Genomic DNA, 24,121 nt, shown 5'->3' on the forward strand with positions numbered 1-24,121 from the left:
ACTGCTTTTCTTTTTATTATTCTTTCTTTTTCTTTTTTTCTTTTTTTTTTTTTTTGTTTATACCGATATCTTTTCAACACCTGCGAGTAATATTAATTTCACATTTTGAATTGTTTTTGTAACGCTTATTGTGTGATTTATTCAGCTAAATGCTTTTTTAATTATTGTTGACGTATATCATAATTATGATTTGTTTCGTTTTCTTTTCTTTTTCGTTTAGCAATATCAATTCGTTGGAATAATCTTTGATAATGTATTTATGTGATATTAGTATCAAAGTAGTAGTTAAAACAATTTTTGAGAGAAAAAGTATTAATAATTGTATCTGTAAGATCGATTATTATCTCAATGAAAGTACATCATAATTTTTTTTTTTTGATACACCAACGTGTATTTACGTAATATCGATCGTAGAAATACTTATATATTCCTGACAAGAAAATAATTAATCTAATGTAACAGATACAATCATTTCTATTTGTCCGTATTTATGGATATTTTTTGAATTAAAAAAAAAAGAAAAATTATTATAAAATTTATAAAAAATTACACATCTTCCAAAAGGAAAAAAACAATATTAATAAAAACTGTAACAATTACTTAACAATTTGATATCCAACTAGGAGTTTTATTTTGCAATTTTTATAATACCCAATATATTTATATTTGCAGGTAAACTGTATTGTCCTGTTGTGATCGTGCAAAGGATGAGGAAGAGAAAAGAAAAAAGTAAAAAGGAGAAAAAAAAGAATAAGAAACAAAAAAGTGAAAAGGAGCGTACGAAGGACGAGGAACACTTTCGAAAGAATTCATGCGAGTAAAATTTCGCGAAACTCATAGGCAAAGCACGTAGACATCGTCGTTGTCGTTGTCGTTGTCGTTGTCGTCGTCATCGTTTTCGTTGTCGTCGTTGTCGACGTCGTCACATGGAAGAAAAAGGTTTCACTTCTCGACCACGAAGAATCGATCTCGAATGACTTTCACTGAACGACCAATTGGACTTCACTGCTATCTATTTCTACGTAAGTATGTATATATGTATATATATATATATATATATATTTGTTTGTATGTATGTCTATATACGTACATAATAACACTTTATCATTATTTTCAACTAGATATTTTCCTTTTGACCAAGAAAACAATTTTTTCATGGAATTTGTACTCCACCGATATAATTCTAATTTATCTTATCTTGCTTGCATTAGTCTAAACATCAGTCTAAACATTATTGTTGATCTTACTCTACGTAAACAGGCAATCGATCGTTGTTCTTAGGGATTATAGAATTATCGATAAATCTCGTAACGCGTTTGATTATTCTAATTATAAATAACTGATTGACAATATTATTTTTCTTTTATATATATATATTATTATTATTATTATTAATGATAAAGAATAAATAAATCACGATAAAAACTTGTAAGCAATAATGAAAGAAATTAATAGTAAAAGATACTCGTACGATGGGTTATTGAACAATTTTTCATTGATATCGGTTCGATTATATCAATTCTATAATTAATTGAACGTAAAAGTTTTTTAATAAAAGATATTAATATTTTTAATATCGTTTTTAATATATATATATAGTTTTGATTATTATTAATTTACTTACATTTACAATTTATTATACATATTATATATTACATAATCAATTACACGCACACGTATATAATCAACAAGTAAACAAAACAATCTATATCGACAAAGGATCTTTATTCGTATATTACTAGATATATATTTTAAAAAGTTTAGATATACATATTAGTACATTAGTTACATAAACTAATGTTTAGATTTTTATTACATAAGTAAATTTTATATTTATACATAAATTAAATTACATATTAGTAAAAAACATAAAGTAAAAAAGGGATAGAAAGAGAAAGAGAGAGAGAGTGAGAAGAGAGATAGAGAGAGATAGAGAGAGAGATAGAGAGAGAGAGAGAGAGAGAGAGAGAGAGAGAGAGTGAGGAAGAGGTTAATGATCTAGTTTCTCCCTCTTTTTCCTTTCGATATCCATGAAGGAAGGTCGCGTTTTGCGGGTCAGCAAGCGTAGCCGTGTAATCGGATTATTTTGGTGCGGTGCGTAAAACACTCTTGTTATCGGAGAAGCAGGAATAGGATGAGGAGAATGAAGAGGTGGTGTGGAGACCGAGGATGAGGAAAAGGAGAATGAGGAGGGGTTAGATGGGTAGGGTGGCTACGAGATGAGGGATTCGGAGAGGGAATAGGGAGGAGAGGGGTGAGGAAGGAGGAGGAGAATGGCGACAGCGGCTGCGCTACGGTGCGCCGACAGCTTTTCACGGTTAGTCGCGCCACACCGGAAGATCGATCAGCTTGGATAGCTGAGCTTCGATAGGGGCTACTCTCTATCTAAATTATCCAAATCGTTTTCTACTATTTGTCTTTTCATCGAGTACACCTCTCTCTCTCTCTCTCTCTTTCTCTTTCTCTGTCTGTCTCTGTCTCTCTATCTCTCTCTCTCTCTCTCTCTCTCTCTCTCTCTCTCTCTCTCTCTCTCTTTATTTCGTTGTTTTTATTGATTGGGTAGATTTAATTTAATTTGTTTTGTTTTGTTTCGTTTCGTTTCGTTTCGTTTCGTTCCGTTCCGTTTCGTTTTGTTTCGTTTCGTTTCGTCAATTTTTATCTTTTTTTTCTTGTTGTTGCTTTTTTTTTTTTTTTTAATATTATTTTTTTATTTTTTTTTTCTATCTATCTTTATTTTTTTTCCTCCATCTATGTGGCGGATATTATGTAAATATATAAGATAATAATATATTGGATATTCTTAGATTTGTAGTTAGATATGTAGAATATATAGTATATATACATTTACATTTATGTACGTACACGTTTTATAGTTTATGTAGGATTAGATCGAATAGGTTTTGTTAATTTTTCGATTGGTATTTTTCTTTCTTTTCTGTTTTCTTTTTCGTCTTCTCTTTGTCGAATGTATCTATTAGTATGATGTATGAATAATTCGAAGTATCGATTTGGAAAAATTTTTTACTCTGAACGATCATTCTCGTTGATTGGTTCGATTAATAGATTTTAATAAAGAGTTTCTGTCACTCTTTTTTCTATTTCTTTCTTTCTTGAATATATGATATCAATAAATAATTAGATATTTGCATTTGAAAAAAATTCGTGATTCGTACTTATCGTTCACATCGATTATCACGTCGTCGTTAACAGATTTTTTTCAGTTACCTGATTTTTATTACGCAACAACCTACACGTTGATAATACGGCTACATAATCAGATATCGAAAAAAAATTCTATGCTCGGATCGGGTGAGATGAAATTTAATAAAAATAAAATATAAAATTTTCAATAAGCATGCTCGATGGGAAATAAAAAGTGAAAAAAAGGGAAAGAAAAATAAAAAAAAAAAAAGAAAGAAAGAAATCAAATAAAATAGTACGCCGAACTTATCGTATTTAACGAAAAATTTGTCATCGTCCAATCCATGCGATACAAAGTAAAACTCGATATATCGAAGTATTGATTAACGAAGCTGGATACAAGTTCGACAGATTCCACTTGAGCGAAAGAGAACCAGAAAGAGAAAAAGAAAAAGAAAAAGAGACAGAGACAGAGACAGAGACAGAGAGAGAGAGAGAGAGAGAGAGAGAGAGAGAACAAGCTTCTGTGAACATACGCTTTACTTGTTGCGTACGAATGATATGAAACGAAAGAACGTCGACAGGTCGATTCTAATCAGTCTAGTTCAATCTTCTTTCAAAAAAGAAAAGAAAAAGAAAAAAGAATTACAAAATAAATGAAAAAGGAAAAAGGTAAACCACGAACCTCTTCATTGCAAAAATAAAAAAAAAAAACATTCAATTTGGAGGTAGTAGAATAGGTCAAAGGATTCGACAGAAAGAAATATTCGATTTGTAGAACGATCGTCTGTTTAAAAAATGGAAACGCGAAGTAACAATCTTTCCACGCACTGATAATTCCGAACGGTGAATCCCTGATTTCTTTTTCTTTTCCTCTTTGATAAGTTAACTCGACTTAACTCGTACTATTATTAACACAAATTAAAAATTTTTCCTCGCTACGCTTGTTCCAAGAAAAGAAAAAAAAGAAAAGAAAAAGATAGGTATTTGTTATAAGAAATTCGTCGATTTATCTTCGCGAGTTAAAATTAGTAAGAGAGATTTCGATTTTGAAGAAGTAATAATAAAAAGTACAATAACAAAGCTAAATTACGAAGCTAAACAAATCGATCAAGTTGCTTTCTTTTCTTTTATTATTATTATTATATATAAGTTAAATTTAGCTTATAAATTATTGAATTGCTAAGATGAATTTTAATTTATTTTTTCCTCGGAAGAAAAAAAAAAGACAAGGAATCAATAAAATCGTCTTTCGCTTTTTCCTTATCGATGTGTTAATCCATCTCATGAGTTAAAATTATCAATAGAAATTTAGATTTTTCTGTATATATATATATATAAAGAAAAAGAAAAAAAAAGCAGACAAGAAATCGATAAATTCATCGATTTTTTCCTTTCCTCCTCCTCCTACCATTACCACCACCATCACTATCCTCTCCCCATCGATAAGTTAAACTTATCTCACAAGTTTGAATTACTAACATGAATTTTAATTTCTCTTTTTTTCTGGCAAAGAAAAAAAAATTGAAGTCGATAAATTCGTCGATTTTTTTCTTTTTTCTTTTCTTTTCTTTTCTTTTTTTTTTTTTTTGACGAGTTAACTTATCTCACGAGTTAAAATTACTCTAACGTAAATTTTAATTTTTTCTTCGTTACTTCGTCTCTCCCCCTCCCCCCGTTCCCTTTTCCCTTCAGTTTTCTCACCTCTCTCTCAAAAAAAAAAAAAAACAAAAAAAAAGAAAAAAAAAAGACAAGAAATCGATGAATTCGTCGAATTTTTTTTTTCGTTTTATGTATTTTTTATTATTTTTCCTTCTTTTTCTTTCTTTCTTCAACAAGTTAACCCATCTCACGAGTTGAAAGTTATTCTAACGTAGATTTGAATATTTTTGCCGCTTCAAAGAAAGAAAGAAAGAAAGAAAGAAAGAAATTAAGAAAGAAAAAAAGAAAGAAAACGTATACAGAAACGGAAAAGGAAACAGCAACAGAGGAAGAAAAAAGAAGAAAAGAAATCGGTGTAAATCTGTCGGATTTTTTCTTCTTCTTTTTTTCTTTTTTTTTTTCTTTTCGTTTCATTCTTCTTCTTCTCCTTCTTCTGTACGAAATAACTCCCTCGAAATTTTACATTTAAGAGATCCAAACGATTACTATGGCAATCTGAAACTATTCGAAAGAAATCGGTATAGTTTCAAACGAACACCCGAATTCGGTTTGATAAATTCGTACGATTGTGGGGAGAAAAAAAAATTGCAGGGTATTCGTATTTGTAATGAAAACTTTGACGAACGAGCGAAAAACTTTTCCCTCTTTCTCTCTTTTTCTCCTTCCCTCTCTTTCTCTCTTTCTCTCACATACAATTACATACACACACACATGTATACGTACACAAAGGACGAACGAACGAACACATACATAGACGTTTCTTTTTTTCTCTGTTTTCAACTCTCCACTCTGCTTCATCTCTTCGTTCTCATCTTCCTATTCTCTCTCTCTCTCTCTCTCTCTCTCTCTCTCTCTCTCTCTCTCTGTATCTATCTATCTATCTATCTATCTATCTCTCTTTCCACTTTGCTTCATCGACTTTCCTAGTCCATCTCGTTGGGAAATGCAAAACTTTTCTTCCTAAACTATATGGGATACATACTTATCAGCTTGCAGACGGTATATTCTTTCTCTCTCTCTCTCTCTCTCTCTTTCTTTCTTTTTTCTCTCTCTCTTTCTCCTCTTTTTTTTTCTTCCATCTCTTTTTCTTTCTCTTTCTTTTAATCTTCATCTCTTTTGATAATTAACAAATTTATTATATTAAAAATGTTAGCAGTAAAGTAACTTAGATATGTAAACCTGTATGAAGACATTATTAATAAAAATTAGTACGCATGTGCATCGATGAACTATCGAATCTTTAATTTTTATTATCGTTGTTTTATTTCTCTCTCTCTCTCTCTTTTTTTATTTTTTTTTTATTTTTCTTTTCAATTCAGATGTTACTAATTAAATTGTATCATTATATATGTATATATATTTCTTTTTAATCCTTTTTACTATATACAATAATAACAAAAGATCGTATATAAGGATAAAAGAATAAGATTAATTAAAACAGAGAAAGAAATATCAGACGTTATCCACGTTATCAAAGATAACGAAGGTCCTTCGTTTCTTTTGATTATTTCAAAAACAAAAATAATAATTTTCTCTTTCTTTTTTCTTTCTTACATCTACTTCTACTTCTTTCATTTCCATTTTTCCATTTCTCATTCTTTCGCTTTTTATACAAATCGCACACGTTCATAGACATATATATATATAAAGTAGAGGATCGATTGGGTTAGTGCGCTTTATTGTTAGAAGCTTACGTAATTGATTCTGCATTAGCTTCACGGTATTACGAACTGAAAGCATAAACCGTAAACGGCCTTAGCATAGGGAACCTATCAGCTACCTTGTTGTCTTGCGTTGTGTTCCAAGTACACATAGGTATTCAGGTATATATCTTTCCCTCTCTCTCTCTCTCTCTCTCTCTCTCTCTCTCTCTCTCTTTCTCTCTGTTTCTCTCTGTCTTCTTGGTCGACCTTATTACAACGTACCGTGCCGAGTTTCAGCATTAACAGCGTGCAAAATCTTTTGTCGTTGCTTTTGTTGGTTGCCCGGTTCACCTCTACCAGACACACGTTTGCAAGTATCAAAGAAGGGAAATAAGAAGAGGAAGAAGAGAGATAGAGAGAGAGAGAGAGAGAGAGAGGGTGAGGAAGCTGTTAAGCGAGGTGTTAACGAGCCAACGGAGACACCGATCCTCCTCCTTGCTTCTAATCTCTATCCGTTAATTAATAATAATCATCATCATCGTGGATAACCAAGATTTTAGAAAATAAATTTGATAAGCCTTCGATGCGATCTCCTCTTCGCTTCCTTTTTTTTTTGTTGTTGCTTTTAATTAGTTTTTTTGTTGTTGTTGTGGTTTTGTCTTGTTTTGTTTGGTTGTTTATTACACCGTCTTATCTTTTTAGTCTACTTTCTATCGCGTCGCATAGTTTGCCTTATATTTGATTTGTTTTTATATAACGTGATCAAATAATAGTACGTAGTGTATTGTTAGAAAGGAATATTTGGAAAGAGTAGGAGAAGTATATATGAATTTTTATGCAATAGTAATGTAATAATATATTATAGTAATATCGTAGATAATATTTAGGGTATAGCATAATATTACTATACGTTATAGGTAGGTACGTGCGTGTATATCAAATAAAAAGATATTTCTTTCGTATCGAATCAATAATAAATTTATTTTATCGTAATATTATGCGCCAATAATATGTAATATGTATATATATTATACTATATTCATAATATATATATATATATATATATATATACATATATACATATGTAATATATATATACCCATTTTTTTCATAACAAATAAATTAATAGACTAATTTTTATAATATAATAATATTATATATTAATAGTATATATCATAGTATAGTAATAAAATATTATTATAATTTCAATTCACTTTATCATATTATACTATTATCTCTTTATAAAGTCTATTTTTCTTCTCACTCTTTTTCTCCCTCTATCTTTCTCTTTTGCTCTTACTCTATATACATACATACATACATACATACATATATATATATATATCGTCTTCCTCCATCTCCAGCTTACTCCCTCGCCATTTTTAAAAGGTAGAGCCAAAGAGGCTATTCTAAGCAACATCGAACGTATAGGTTGCTGGACGGAAAGAAGTGAAAGTCGGTCTTTAACGCGTTGTTACAAAAGCATAATTGCATCGTTGGTCAATCGAGCGATCATTGTTTTGAACGAAATGATAGATCCCATCGGCCATTGGATCTATCATTAGCAAAATCTTACGTAATACTGCTTACCGTGGGCGCTTTGACCGTTTGCATCTTTTGCATCCTACGTAGACATAAACCGATTTTATCTTTTCTTAATCTTCATTATCTTCTCTTCAGTAAGGATATTAATTTCCTATTGATTTTCATATTAACGTGTATCAATGTATTATATATATGTATGGGTTTATCTTAAAATATGTTATAATATTTTTTGCAAACATTTTGCTATTACGTACGTATCCATGTATATACTTTAAAATATAATTGTAATGATAATGTCTATATATATATCTACACGTATATATATATATATATATATATAATACTAACACGTTTATAAAATTATTGACGATACATTTTACAAATATTTCAATAAAGAATTCTCATTCGATAAATTTTCATTTAGAATTAATTCGAATGCATTAAATACGACTATTCGTTTTTTCTATGAAACATTATTTAACTATACTATAACGTGATTTCAACATAAACAAAAATCGTAACTAACAAACATACGTAGCTATTTTTCACGGTACGATTTTATTTGTTATCGATCGAAACGATACGAAAAAGTATAAAAGAAAAAAAAAATGGAAAAATACAAAATAAAATAAAAATGGATAGAGAAAAAAAATACCTATATTTATATATACATGTGTAGCTACATGTATGTATCTATGTATGTATCTATGCGAAATACCGTCGACATATAGAGAGTTCATTCGTAAATCGAACGTTAGCTCGCGATGTGTACACACTAGTCGGCTTTATTTTCAGTGCCGGCGAGATCTATTTTTAAGCTGCTTTGGTCACCTTCGAAATTGCCGAAGACCACTCGCCGTATATTGACTCCCGATCCGTGCAATCAGGGTCACGTGAAATGGTAGCGCAAATTCTCTCTCTTTCTCTCTTTCTCTCTTTCTCTCTTTTACTCTCTCTCTCTCTCTCTCTCTCTCTCTCTCTCTCTCTCTCTCTCTCTCTCTCTCTCTCTCTCTCTCTCTCTCTATTTATTCATTTCATTTTAACAAAATCAAAAACGTCTTATCGAAAATGATCTAAATTTTCTTTGATTTCGTTATCGTATTATTGAAAAATTCTATTTCACAAAGTGGAATTTAAAATAGAATTTATTTGAGAAGTTCAAAGTGTGTAATATATGGTACAGTAATTATGTAAAATAGAAAAAATTATATGTATATATATATATATATATATTTGTGTATATATTATGAAAATAAAGTATATAATATATGGCACGACAAGTAGATAAATTAGAAAAATATATGTATATGTATATTATTATTATTATTAAAATAAAATACATAATGTGTGATACGGAAATAATATAAAATAAAAAAATATATTCTACATCCTTATTATTATTCGAATATAAATAAATATATATATATATATATATGTACACACACATATTTCTTTGGTTTGACCCGGCTAGTGAATCTAATCGTAATTCTTGACCGATTATTTTGATTAACCTGCTTTCATTTTAAAGACGTAGATTCGAACGAGGAATCGACATTTTCGAATTTCTCTAATAAGCTTAGTTTCCTTTCGAAAAAGAAAAAAGAAAGAGAAAGAAAAAGAAAAAGTAAAGTAAAGATTTTTTCGAAATTCAAAAAAGTCGACTCGTTTAAAAACCTTCATCTTTAAAATCGGTCAAGTATTACGCCTGGATTTTTTTTTGAACGGAAACCATTATAAAATCGGGAATAGCGAACAATCTTAAGATTTGAAAAACATAGTTGTTTGTGCACACATTTCTGTATGTATTTGTGTGTGTTTATTTGTATGCATGTATGTGTTTTCTACTTCGTTATATGAACGTCTCCTCGTACGACGTCTTTCTTAAGAAAACTTACTTCGAGAGAAAGATCGAAAGAAAGAGAGATGGACAGACAGATGAATCTTTCTCTCCCTCTCTCTCTCTCTCTCTCTCCCTCTCTCTTTCTTTTTCTCATTCTCTCTCTCAGTGTGGCGAAAAATAGCGCATGTAATTATAGGTCAAACGCGAGATTCCACGCAGTGGCGCGGCCATTTAAATAGCGGACTTAAACGTACACTCTTAAAACGATCTAATTTTCAATCGAATTGAGAAGAGAGAAACAAATATAAACGAGTAAACGCAAACAAACAAAAATCGATTTTTTTCCCGTATGCAACTTTTTTGAGGGGGACGAAGATTAAAAAGTAAAAAGTAACAAAAAAAAAAAAAAGAAGAAAAGGAAAGATTTATATTGTTTTATAAAAGATTTCGTTAATGTACAATATTGTTTTTCTTTTTTCTTCTTTTTTTTTTTTTTAATGATTTACAATGAAACTAGACAATCTAAAGTTATACATATATATATGTATGTATGTATGTATGTATGTATGAACTTGGTTCAAGCGATTGATTGATACGATCATATATGATCTCTTTCTTTTTTCGTGTTTCTCTCTCTCTCTCTCTCTCCCTTTTTTTTCTATTTATCTATTTATCTATTTTTTTTCTATCTTTCTGTATTATCTCATATTTTTCTACAGAATTCTACATTCTCTTCATAGTTGTTAAGAGTTATATATTTACATGAAATTTTTCTCTTTAAAAGTCGTAAGAGGTATTCCGGCGATTATGCAACGGCTTGCATGTTCGTTCTCATCTCGATGTGACTTGCAGAAAGCGTTTATAATACAGAGAGATCGTTTTATTCTATTTATGTTTCTCTCTCTCTCTCTCTCTCTCTCTTTCTTTCTCTTTCTTTCTTTTTATCTATCTTTCTCCTTAAGAAAATTATTTCAAGGAAATTATTTTAAGAAGTAAAGCTATTTTAACTATTTTAAAAGAAGCTTGCTTATATTTCTATAAGCAAAAACATTTGTTTACTTTTTGAAGAAAACTCATTCATAATCTAATAATTCTTAATTTCTATTCTTTCTTATACCAAACATACACACACGTATATATATATATATATATATATATAAATCTTTACATTCACTCTAAAATCGTAACCGTGATTCATTCATACTTCATATACACTCACATTCCTTAATAATGAATTCATAAGAATGTGATCTGAATCAGTTGTTTAGAAGCATAACAACAAAAGAATATTTCTTTCATTAATCATTTGATTATTAAAAAAAAAAAAAAAATACATATTCTTTCTTTCTTTCTTACATTTCTTTTTTCTTTTACTCTATCAATCTTCTCGATTATTATCCATTTTCGTTCCATCACCATCATCATCATCATCATCATCATCATCACTATTGTCATCATTGTCATCGTTGTCATCATCGTCACCGCCATATTGTTCTTATCCTTCTTCCCTCCTCTCTCTCTCTCTGCTTCTCTTCTTCCTCCTCATCCTTCTTCTTCTGCATTCTTTTTACAAGTTAACGATGTCATCATAGAACGTAAGACAATGAAAGCAATATATATGCTCGGGTGAGTAATCCTCCCTTGAGTAGCTCCGAAGTTAATTGCAAGGTAGTATACAGTTTTGCTTGTTCCTTGCTATAGTGAGAGATAGAGAGAGAGAGACAGAGAGAGACAGAGAGAGAGAGAGAGAGAGAGAGAGGAAGGATGGATAGATATATTATAGCAAGGTTTTCTCTTAGCAAGAAGGCGGCCATTTAGTAAGATTCTCTTAGTCATACGCATGCCTACCTATCCTACTTAGGGAATTCGAGTACCAAGTAAGGAACGACCTTGAGTTATCGGAATCACTATGAATGTCTATCGTTTTATCGTTCTATCGTTGTAATTTTATTATACTCAAGGGACAAAATCCATCTTTATCTTAATATTTCTTTTTTATTCTTTTTTATTCTTTCTTTTTATCTGTTCCTTTATCTTTTTTTTTTTTTTCGTTTTATCTTCTTTTGTTTTCTTTTTCTCTTTCTTTTTTTTTGTGTGCATACATATATATGTACACACGTAGGTATAAAAGTTAGAATTTTATTGGCTTGGAATAATGTTTTCCGTTTAATCGTTTAATTATTTAATCATTTAATTATCTTCACTGCGATCTCTTTTGTTTGTTATTATTGCAATGAGAGAAAGAGAGAGAAAGAGAGAGAGATTATTATTTATCTCTTTCTTTTTCTCTTTGTTTCACACGGAAGAAAAGTTAATATAATAATTAACAAATTTCTTAACTAGTATACGTAATTATTTACAAAAAATTGATTACATCTATAAGTTAGTTGTATGATCGATTTCACGACCTTGACGGCGATCTAGATAAATTAATAATTATTATATCTCGATACACTTTCAAAAAACATCGAACGGGTCACAATGTTGCGAGTTATACAAGCTCGTTTCGTGTTATCGCAAGAAGAGAAGCATCGAACGATATATAGTACTTCGCTGATAAGATAACAGTTCCGTGATTAATTCTCTTTTCGAATTCATTCTCTCTCTCTCTCTCTCTCTCTCTCTCTCCCACTTTTTTTTTTATTTTTAGAAACAGTTCGTCCGAAAAGAAGAGGAGAAAAATCGATGCATCGTGTGTTTCTTTCTTATCGAAACAAAAAAAAAAGAAAAAGTCGAAATTGGTCTCGATTTTGGTGAGATTCCTCATCGAACTCGTTTGGAGAAGCCACAAAATGCGATCTCTCGAATCGAACCGTTCGGTTACATCGACAATTAGTTAAAAGCACCATTTCCTAATTAAGCGGTAATCGATCGAAACACTACACAAACATGTTGTATGTACAAGTACGTATCTATATAGTATATGTGCGTATATACGTGTATGTCTACGAATTCACGTTGCAAGTTCGTGAATGTATTTCGATTTTGTAAACTATCTCGGTTAGTCCTCGAGTTAAATTCGGTACAGGACATATTTACCATATACATGTTGATCACGATTTATGAGAATGTCTGATATCGGCTGATGCGCAGTACGAAAATGTTACGAAAATAAATATATATATATATATATATATATAAAACGTCATGTATATAATGGATGATATCATACGATCGAAGACAATATAATCAGATCATGCTAACAATAAAATTAGTTATGAATCAAAGATCTATAAAAGGAGGAAGCAATTACACATAATATTATTAAGATTTTTTTAAGATACGTACAAGTACGTCGGAAATTTTTTTCTTTTTTTTTTTTTCTAATCATATTTCTATCATATTCTTCTACATTCTTTAAATATTTATTGTTTTTTTTCTTTGTTCCTCTTTTTTTTTCTAAATACCGCAACAACTTATATATTCAATTTAAAAGAACGATTCTAATCGCGATACGTAATATGTAAGTCGAGGAAAAAAAAAAAGAAGATAAATTATTCTAATGCTGAGATAATCATCGAAAGAAAAATAAAATAGAAATATCTTAACAATGAAGTCGAACTCTCGTCGATAATAATTCAAATAAACATCATTCGTTTCGTACTCTAATTCACACAGACACACGCACATATATATTTTTTTTATTTTTCAAAAACCACGATTCGAACAAAAATTATAACGGGTGTTAACGTAAAAGTAAATCCGACCGAACGAATCTAATCATAGAAAGACTAATGACGATTACAATGAAAGAAGAAAAAAAAAAAGAAAAAGAAAGAAAGAAAAAAAAAAGAAGAAAAAGAAGAAGAAGAAGAAAAAAAAGAAATCATAGTAAGATCTTAACAAAGAGGTCAATTCTTGAATAGTAATTCATCGACGATTACTCCGATGATATTCGTTGTCTTTCATCGACGCGTTCGCACGTCGTCTATCGGTGAATTCACTCTTCTATTGTCTTTCTCTCTTCCTCTCTCTCTCTTTCTCTCTTTCACCCTATCTCTCTCTCTCTCTCTGTACAAAGAGAGGAGCTGGTTGAAGAGTAGGATGAGGAGGATGAGGAAGAGGAGGACGAGGAGGACGAGAAAGAGTTAGGAGGAAAAGGTGGTGATGGTGATGGTGATGGTGGTAGTGGTGGAAGAGGTAGAGTTAGAGGTAGAGGTAGAAGTAGAGAGGTAGAGTTGGCGAGAGGCTCGGAGGATGAAAAGAGGAAGAAGAGGAGGAGGAGAACGAAGAGGAAGCATCGAGCAGCTTCGACGGTGCCACGGTCGTTGCTGCTCGGTCGATTCTCCTACCGACGAAATATGTAGGTTCTCTTTCTCTCTCCCTCTCTCCCTCCCTCTCTCTTTCTCTCTTTCTTCGTATATGTTGTGGTATATATGTGTGTTTGTGTGTGCAAAGCGTGTGCGCATTTACAGCTTTCGCGCGCGTAGAGAAGATGGATGCACTCGCGCGCATGCGTCCTCGAATCCACGCGCGCGTTCTTCGCGAAGGACTCTATCGGCTCGATGACTATATCGTTGAATCTTTCTTTCTCTTTCTCTTTCTCTTTCTCTTTCTCTTTCTCTTTCTCTTTCTCTTTCTCTTCTTATCTTTCTTTTTTTTCTCTTTCTCTCTTTTTCACGTACGTATTTCACATACGCAATATCGTTTTATTTGTCGGATCTATCTATAATTAATGTATACATTTTTTTTTTAATATTTTTTTATCTCAACTACTTGTTGTTTCCATTTTTCTCTCTCTGCTTTTTCGGATATTCTTTTCTTTTCTTTTTCTGCTCTTCCTTTTCTTCTTCTTCTTCTTCTTTTTTCTCTCTCACTTCTTTTTTTTTGTTCTTTTATAAAAAGTCATTAATCAAATCATAATTCAAATCAATGTCCTTTCTTTTTTCTTTTCTTTTTTTTCGTTTTTTTTTTCTTTTTTACAATTATTCTCGCCTTTTTTTTTAATTTATTAAATAATTTATATTTCGAAATTGAGTAAATCTCGGTTTGTATATAGACGACGAAGGAGAAGGAAAAGAAAAAGAAAAGACGTGGCTCGATAAAAAACATGGAATTTCAGAGGAAGATAATTAATAATTTCGAATTTGAATGATATCAAATCTAAAAATAATCAATTTGGAACTGCGTTTTATTTAGATAGTTACATATCTATCTATTTACCCTCTCTTCCGTTCTATACTCTTCGTACAACGCGTTTCCTCTTCGTTGATCGAGAATAACTCCGACGTAGCGGCTTCCCTTCGTCTCTAATCGGCCTTAGAATGGTACTCCTCATATATACGTACATACGTACGTACATAAGTATCTAACTATCTTTATATGTATGTATGTATGTATGTATATACTTACAATACATATATACATACCGTTACTCGTACCGAGCTTGCCGATTCTCTTGCGTTTCCTCCTGGCGAGATACTTTATAAGACGACCTCGATAAGTATACATATATATATATATATATATATATATATATATATATATATATATATTATATACATAAATAAATATATATGTATGTGTACGTGTGGATATATACACACAGAAATGCATATATATATATATATGTATGCATGTGTGTTGATATATACATATAAATTGTGTTTGTGTGTGTGTGTGTGTATGGAGATATATATATATATAAAAATATATATAGACATAAGTATGCACATGTGTGTTGAATAGTAGATCTCTTTCGAGAGCGAAAGTACAAATCGAAAAGAGAACGAAGACGAAAATGACGATAATGTTTCATAGTGTGTGTTATAGATTTCGTATAATAAAAAGAACAAAAAAAAAAAAAATGGACAAATAAAAAATAGAAAAGAAAAGAAAAGAAGAAAAGAGATAAAAATAGACGTAAAATTTGAAGAGTTTAACACGCTTAATGTCATGGTTGATATATCATCGATGACTGGTAAATATTTATCAGATTTTTTTTTCTCTCTCCCTCTCTCTTTTTCTGTCTCTCCCTCAACTCGCCGACATTTTAAAGACTTTAATACTTTCCGATAAGATTAAAGTCCGATGCAAAAGTTATTATTACGGAGAATTCCTTTTGTATCTTTATAATCTACAGGGTGGACACGAAGTTTCGAAGCAAGTCGAAAGAGAGAGAGTTCTTAAACGATTTAATAAAAAATATTTTTCTGTTTTCTCTTCCGAGATTTTTTAATTTATTTTCTGTTGTTCTCTTATCTTGTTTTTCTTCTTCCTTTTTTTTTTATTTTCGCAGATCGTACAAAATTTTCCCAAGCTCGTGTAGTTTATGATCCGAAGGAAAAAAGAAAAGAGAAGAATAGAAAAGAAGCAAAAAAAGATAATAAAATTAACCCGGATAAATCGAATCTTTTCTCGGAAAATTCAACGAGAGAAAAAAAGAGAAGCTTGAAATACATCCTTCAAATAAATAAATCCTTAAAACGATGAATGAAAAAGAGAAAAAAAAATTGTTTAAAAATCTAAAAATAATGGCAAGAAAAGAAAGAACAAAAACAACAGCAAAAAAAGGAACATGAAAAATTTACGTGCACTTAGTTGGAGATATATCCATGAACGACAAAATTCTTTCTCTTTCGAATATTAAAACGCAATAGTAGTAGTAGTAGTATTCATGGGGGTTTCTGTGTCTCCTCTTCGTCAAGAGGAAACAGGTGATACGACGATAGAGAGAGAGAGCGTGCGAATATACAACACATACGCGAGGCGGTTGCACGCATTATACACAAGTAAAGAGAACATTGGTGGTAGTAGTAGTAGTAGTAGTAAGTAATACTAACAGTAGTAACAGTAGTAGTAATGGTAATAGTAGTAGTATTAAATGTAATAAACATTTGTACATAAAAAGATACGTATATGTACATATATGTATATGTATCGAAACACCATGCACGAAGCAGGATATCCGCCTTGGTCGTCGATAAGTTTGCACGGCTATGGTGAAGGGTTAAGTCCCTCGATAATCGAATGAAACATACTACTACACATAGATACATGTACATATAACATAATATAATATATATATATATATATATATATAAATGTATATGTGTATATATACGTTTAATAGTAAACGACGAAAATGTCAAGGGCTTGAGTAAGAGCCTTCGTCCAGTATTCTAACATGCAACCTAAATTCTGATAGAAACTCTCTCGAGTGAGCTAGTTGGCAATGAGGGGAAAAAAATGATTGGCTTCAAAGAGAGAGAGAGAAAGAGAAAGAGAGAGAGAGAGAGAGAGAGAGAGAGAGAGAGAGAGAGAGAGGTACGAAGCCGGAGGGTTAGGAGCATTGTCCACCTGTCCCCCTTCGTCCCCACCCAAAAGGCACCTGCGTGACGTCACGCGAGGAAACAGCTGGTCGCTCTTTTCTTACCTGGTTTACGCTACGAGTCTCTGCATTTCATGGGGGAAGTGTTCCTCTCTCTCTTTCTCTTACTCTCTTAGTCTTGTCCCGTCTCTATCTCTATCTCTCTCTTTCTCTCTTATAATCTCGACCAGTCTCTATCTCTATTTCTCTCTCTTTCTCTCTTTCTCATAATCTCGTCCAGTTTCTCTACTTTTATCCTTTTCTCTCTAATACACCATCATGCACCGTCTCAATCTCTCCCTCTCTCTCTCTCTCTTTTTCTCTTTCTCTCTCCGTCTCTGTCTATCTCTCTCAATCTTTTGTACTCTTTCCCTCTAGAATCTCGCGACTCCTTTCGCCGACGAGTATGCCGCTTCACCAAAGTCGTAGCCCCTTTAACCTCTACGTCCACACCAGAGAGAGAGAAAGAAAGAGAGAAAGAGAGAAAGAGAGAAAGAGAGAGAGAGAAAGGAGAGAGAGAAAGAGAGAGGTTCAGGAGCGGTCTTTAAACCGGCCGCATGCCAGGAACACCGAGCGCTTTATATCGTTACACTTCCTCCGAGCTAAAGTTTCAGACCATGAGAAAAGATTTTTAACCCCTTCTTTTTCTCCTTCTTCTTCTTCTTCTTCATCTTCTTCGTCTTCTTCTTCTGCTTCTGCTTCTGCTTCTGCTTTTGCTTCTGCTTCTTCTTTGTCTTCATCTTCTTCGTCGTATGTGCGAACTAGCGGTACACGTTTATGGTTTGCTCGATACTGAAAAAATCGTCTAGGATAATTGACGCGTTAATTCGCTCACGTGAGGAGAATTTCTTCCTCGTTTTAATGACGTTTCATTTTAGATCTATTATTTCGTAATATATCTTTTCTTTTTTTTTTCTTTTTTTTTTTTCTATATTAAGAGAGAAAGATGGTTAAATAGAGAAGATAGAGAGAGGGACAAATGGAATTAAATAGAACCGAATAGGCTCCAAAACGGATCGATTCGGGTCTGCAATGCTTTGTTCGTTTGAAATTTTCTTTAAGGGTTTATCTGATATTTTTTTATCTAAAATTATGTCTGACATTTTGCCTGGGATTTTGTTTGAGATTTTCTTTGGGTTTTTATTTTATATGATATATTTTTCTTTTATATAATCCTTCAGGTATCCTTCTGGTTTTCTGAAAATATCTATATAATGTTCAAAGATGGCCGAAGATCGATGAAGATTTCGAATTTTTTCATATTCGAAAATACCCTTAGATATATATCCTTAGATTTTCGAACATTTCCGAAGATACTCGAAAATTGTCGAAGATGCCAGACTATTCCCAGACAAAATCGTAGACAAAACGCCAGACGCAAACTGGTCCCCTATCGAACTGAACCGGTGAGCCCAAGCCAAGTTGGGTAAGCTGGGCCTGGTTGAGTGACCGGGACAGCCGAGACGATTATGTGTATGTGTGTGTGTATATACGTATATATATATATATTGACCTACATGTGTACGTAAATATATAAGTAAAAGATTTTTTACATAAGAAACTCTAATGACAATTAATAGTTAACAAAGAAATGATAATATAGCGATAATAGAAATTGTCTTTATCGTCACTATATTATTACTACATTATATTACATTAATTATATTATAATAAGTAGAAATGATATTTAAATGTCATGAAAAATAATTTCAACAAATGATAACGATTAATTTGTCTGCGAATGGAAGGTGGTGCGATAAAATTTAACAAAAAAAGAAAAAGAAAGAAAAAAGAAAGAAGAATTGTATAGAATAATAAGTACTTATTTAAAGTACTTACATATAAGAATATTATTACACACAAACACACACGAGTTGAAAATGACCTGGCATTATAACAAGTTAACAGTGTTTTGTACGTATGTATTACGTTCCGTTTTATATGAAAACGGTGCTTTATCTGTCGTCCTTTCTTTCTCGGGTCGTTTTCTTGATGTTCGATAAACCAGCTTCTCGACGATCTCGGAGAAAGAAAGAAAGAAAGAAAGAAAGAAAGAAAGCAAGCAAGGAAAAAAAGAAAGAGATAGATAGAGAGATAGAAAGAGATAGAAACAGAAAGATATTCATTTCTCTTTCTTGCACAGTAGCGTCGTCGCATACCTGCCTTCTTTTACCTTCTTCCTTACTCTTCTTCTACTGCTTCTCTTTCTCCTTCTCTTTCTTCTTCTTCATCTTCTTCTTCTTCTTCTTCTTCTTCTTCTTCTTCTTCTTCTTCTTCTCGTGTCCATGAAGATTCTAAAGCCGATGTTTGGCCCTCATACCTATTGTGTCCGGTTTGTCCTGCCACTTAATATACGCAGAAATACCTGTGTTCTCGACAATGCACCAGTCCCTGTTGTAAAAGCAACCGATGGATACCAATGAAAAATCCATCCTAACTTCTATCTCTCTCTCTCTCTCTCTCTATCTCTATCTCTATCTTTTCTAACTATCTTTTCTCTGTCTTTGTCTCTCTGTCTCTCTCTCTCTCTCTCTCTCTCTCTCTCTTTATCCCTTTTTCTTTATCTCTATCTATATTTCTCTTAAGCACAACAAACAGGTTTCGCGAGAGGATAGAAAAATCCTGTCGTAAATCTTGCTAACAATTATCCAACCGTCTCGTCAAATATTAATTAATAATGCGATTTAATATCTCGCTTGAATATTTTCCTTATGTGTCTTTTTGTTTTCTTCTTCTTCTTTTTCTTTTTTTTTTTTTTTTGGTATTTCTTGCCAATTCTTTTTTTCTTCTTTCCTTTTTTGTCGGACGATTAGAGGCTCGATATGACTTTATTCCATTTCATTTATTCACTTTTTCATTTATTTATTGATTTATTTATCTTTTTTTATTTTACAAGCAAGCCGGTCCAATCTCATTCGATTGGTTTCTCTAATTACTGGATTAGAAATTTGTTTTTTAAATAATTCTATATTTATGTTTATATATATATATTTTTTTTTCTTTTAGATACAAATAAGCGAAGTCATTCAATTTAATTGTTGGATTAGAATTGTGGATTAGAAATTCGTTTAAGATTACATTTATTCTCTTCCTTCCTTTCTTTCTTTCTTTTCTTTCTTTTTTTTTAAATACAAGTAAACAGACACTATATATGTATTTTATGGTGAATTTCTGAGTAGGTTGTATGGTATTACTCGTTCAAAAATCGTAGCACGATCCCACGGAACTCGTAAAAGTTTCCTTCGCTCACGGTCCCGTCGTCGGAGTCGACTTATTTCGAAATTCGAGACGTACGAAGGAGAGCGAGTGAGCGAGCGAGCGAGCGTCTTCGTTCATCGATCGAACATTCTCCGGTTCGGTGTTCCACCCTTTTAAAAAGACACGCATTGGACTTTGAAACTAACCATAGAGAAAAAGAGATAGAGATAGAGAGAGAAAGAGAGAAAGAAAAAAGAACCTCCGACACTCTCACTGTCCACCGTATAGTCTTCGAAATTCAATGAAAAGTGTGCTTTATCGTTGAATTTTCGACAGCCAAAACGAATTTCAAATATGCGAGCCCCTTTTTATTCAAAGCGTGCCTACGGTTTGACCGGTTGTTTGCCTCTTCTAAAGAAAATAAAACTAGCTTGTCCTGCGCTTTTAAAAATAAATATATATATATATATATATATATATATATATATTTCTTGCTTTTTCTATTTTTTTTTTTTATTGATATTTTCCCTCTTCGATGTCTTTGCTTAAATGTGAGAATGTATATCTTTTTTTTTCCTTTCTTTTTACGAGATTGCAACATGTTATCATTATTATTATTATTATTATTAATATTAGTATTATTATAACTGTTGTTGTTATAATTATTAGTCTTTTTTTGATACATATATAAAAAAGAAAGAAAGAAAGAAAGAAAGAAAGAAAAAAATTTTAGTTTCGAATCGATAAGAATCTAACATGTTCATACGTTCATATACATAGAAACATCGCCGTTGTCGTTTAACGGTGCTTAAAAGAGAAGTGCATGATCGTTGTGGCTCGACTTTCCGGTATATGCGAGTATCATCCTATTTACGGTTCTCGGATCACTCGTGTCACAAGAAAATTCGAGTTAAGAGCGATAAAGTCTCTTCGACGACGTTATCTCGAAACACGCAGAAATCTCGTTTCCATTCGTTAACACATTATTGCGTTCGTGAACTTGTATCCAAAAAAAGAAAAAACAGGGAAAAAGAGAAGCAAAGAAAAGATAAAAATTCTTCGTATTTCACCGTCATCGTTCTAAAGTTATCGATATTTTTATCATCGATGTATGCGAAGCTTCAATCGATCGTTTCCATAATTTCATATCTTTTAAGATTTATCCTTACTCTTTTATATATATATATATATATATGTATATATATATATATATAAGAGAGTTACTCGTTCTTTTTTTATTTTTTAAGAATCTCATAACGATTTATCACTTAGATATTATTAGATATATACGTATATATATATTTTTATATCATTTATATACTATACATATATAATATAAATATACGTATACTATATTAAAGATAACGCAATAAGTAAATAAAAAAAGTAAATAAATAAAAAAGAGGAAGAAAGAAAAGAAGAAGAAAAAAGAAAACAAAAAGTTTTCAAGTATTAGAAAATAAAACATTTGAGAGATATTCGACGAATGTGATTAAAAAAAAAATAGAGAAAGAAAAAAAGAAAAAACTCAAAGTTTAATCACAACAAGATACGACTAAAGATAATCATATGGATCTATATCGGTTTGTACTACTAATACCGCAAAAGGTAAACCACTCTAAAGGTTAGAATCGAGAAATGGAGCAGCATGGTGGAGGCAATGCGGTGCAATAGGGGTGGCCAAACAAAAAGGATTTTCTACGGCCATTATTGGAACGCGCCCTATGCCGCCATCGAGCTCGTAGAACCCATAGAATATTTCTATCGTCGGGCCGACATTGAATTTTTCTTTTACAACCGAGGAAGAGAGAGAGAGAGAGAGAGAGAGAGAGAGAGAAGACAGACAGACAGATTGAGAGAGAAAAAGAGAGAGAGAGAGAGGAAAGTATGAGAGAGTATAAGAGGAAAAGAGAGAGAGGAATAGACTCGTTTCCTTCTGTTATACTTTCAGAAAACGTTCGATGGTTCGATCCACTAAAGAAAATATGTATTTCTTTCTCGTTAAAATGTGTAGACTTCAGTGATCGCGTTGATATTACTACACATTCGTTCTAATACTCCGCTACGTTTTATTAACATAGGTGAAAAAGAAAGAGGAACTAAAAAAAAAAATAAATAAATAAATAAATAAATAAACTAATGTTAGAATCGAACGATAGATTTAAAATACGCGAGCGAGGTGAACGAAAGAAAATGAAAATAATAGAGAGCCACGTAAGATAGAATTATTTTTCAGAAAATTTCTCACGAATGATAATTACAGGCATAGAGATTACGCGGAGCCGTTCACGCTGTCACGATCGCTAACCTCAGAGCAAACAAGTCTTCTTCTGCCGTCGAGACGGCTACAATACTTTTCTGGATTGGGCAGGGAGACGAGAGAGAAAGAGAGAGAGATATATATATATATAGATAGATAGATAGATAGATAGATAGATAGATAGATAGAGAAAGAGATAGAATGAGAAGATGAGAGAATGGTAGGACGAAGGCTCGCCTTCGAAGGGTCGACAAAAAGGGCATGTATGTATATAACCTGCTGCTGGAACAAAAAGCGTGAGCAGCGCGAGCTTATCTCTCAGGAATACACCACATGTTATCCACCTTGTTCGTCCTTGTTCGTCGCACGCGCCCATTCCTCCCACTCTCTCTCTCTCTCTTTCTCTCTTTCTCTTTTTCTTTCTCTCACACTTGAAAATGAGCTGAGAAAAAGAGAAAGAGATATATGGTAGTAATACGAGAGAAAGAGAAAGAGAGATAGCTCGTATCGCGTCTGTCTTTTCGTCTCTTTCTATCTCACTAAAAACTTTGTCTATCTATCTCTCTTTTCCTCTCTAATAAATATTCCTCCATTCTCTCTCTCTCTCTCTCTCTTTTTATCTTTCTCTCTTTCTCTGGCTTTCTGAGCGAGGGTCGAAGCATCTCTTCTTCCTTCATTCTCTCTCTCGCTCTTTCTCTTCTCTCTTCTCTCTCTTTCTCACCCTTACTCATACACTCGAGGTTTCTCCCCTTCGGCCAGATAGTGCAACACTCATTTGTATTAGTAAAGAGAGAGAGAGAGAGAGAGAGAGAGAGAGAGAGAGAGAGAGAGAGAGAAAAAGATGGTCGATGGGTATATACATTCCTTGCGCATGTGTATGACAGAGAAAGAGAGAATGTGGATGCACTGAACACACGAAAGGGACCTTGCAGAGCAACGTCGTCGTCCTCCTCCTACTCCTCCTCCTCCTCCTCCTCCACCTCCTCCACCTCCTCCACCTCCTCTTCCTCCTTCTCCTCCTCATCATCCTCTTCGTCCTCTTCATCGTAGCCGTCGTAGTCGGGAGACAAAGCGGCTCGTTCCTGAGAGCGACTACGTTAAAACTACAGTTAATTCGCTCGATGGACGCGTGGCGTTGCTCGAGCGTGTACCACACCGTGTATCCGCCATAGAAATGTTCAACGTTATACGATTTACGCGTTAACTCGTTAAGCTCTTGCTCCTGATATCTCTCTCTCTCTCTCTCTCTTTCTTTTTTTCTCTAGATACGTCTCTCTTTCTTTCTTTCTCTCTGTTTGACTCTCTCCCTCTCTCTCTCTCTCTTTCTGTTTTTCTCTATGTATTTATGTTTGTATGTGGGTGTGTGTGTGTGTGTGTGTGTGTGTGTGTCGTTCTCTCTTTCTCTGTCTCTCTCTTTCTCTCTGTCTGTCTGTCTGTCTGTCATTTTTTTACGCGATTTCATTCTTTTTTGATATCGTTCGTTTCCTTTCTTTTTCTTTTTTCATTGTATATTGTATATATTT

At 32.4% G+C, this 24,121-nt stretch overlaps 1 long non-coding RNA gene across 5 annotated transcripts in view; it reads left to right on the forward strand.

The window, feature by feature from the left end:
• LOC127065730 (uncharacterized) overlaps window positions 1-24,121 on the forward strand; it is a 110,570-nt gene that overhangs the window by 45,095 nt on the left and 41,354 nt on the right. For 4 of the 5 annotated variants that reach the window (XR_007782170.1, XR_007782171.1, XR_007782167.1 and 1 more), the window contains exon 2: window positions 673-1,022. This is a non-coding gene — a long non-coding RNA (uncharacterized LOC127065730). Of the gene's footprint in view, window positions 1-672; window positions 1,027-24,121 lie in introns of all 5 variants that reach the window. The other variant, XR_007782168.1, reaches the window with a different exon arrangement.

This window comes from Vespula vulgaris, chromosome 8 (genome assembly GCF_905475345.1).
Source record: "Vespula vulgaris chromosome 8, iyVesVulg1.1, whole genome shotgun sequence".
NCBI lineage: Eukaryota > Metazoa > Arthropoda > Insecta > Hymenoptera > Vespidae > Vespula > Vespula vulgaris.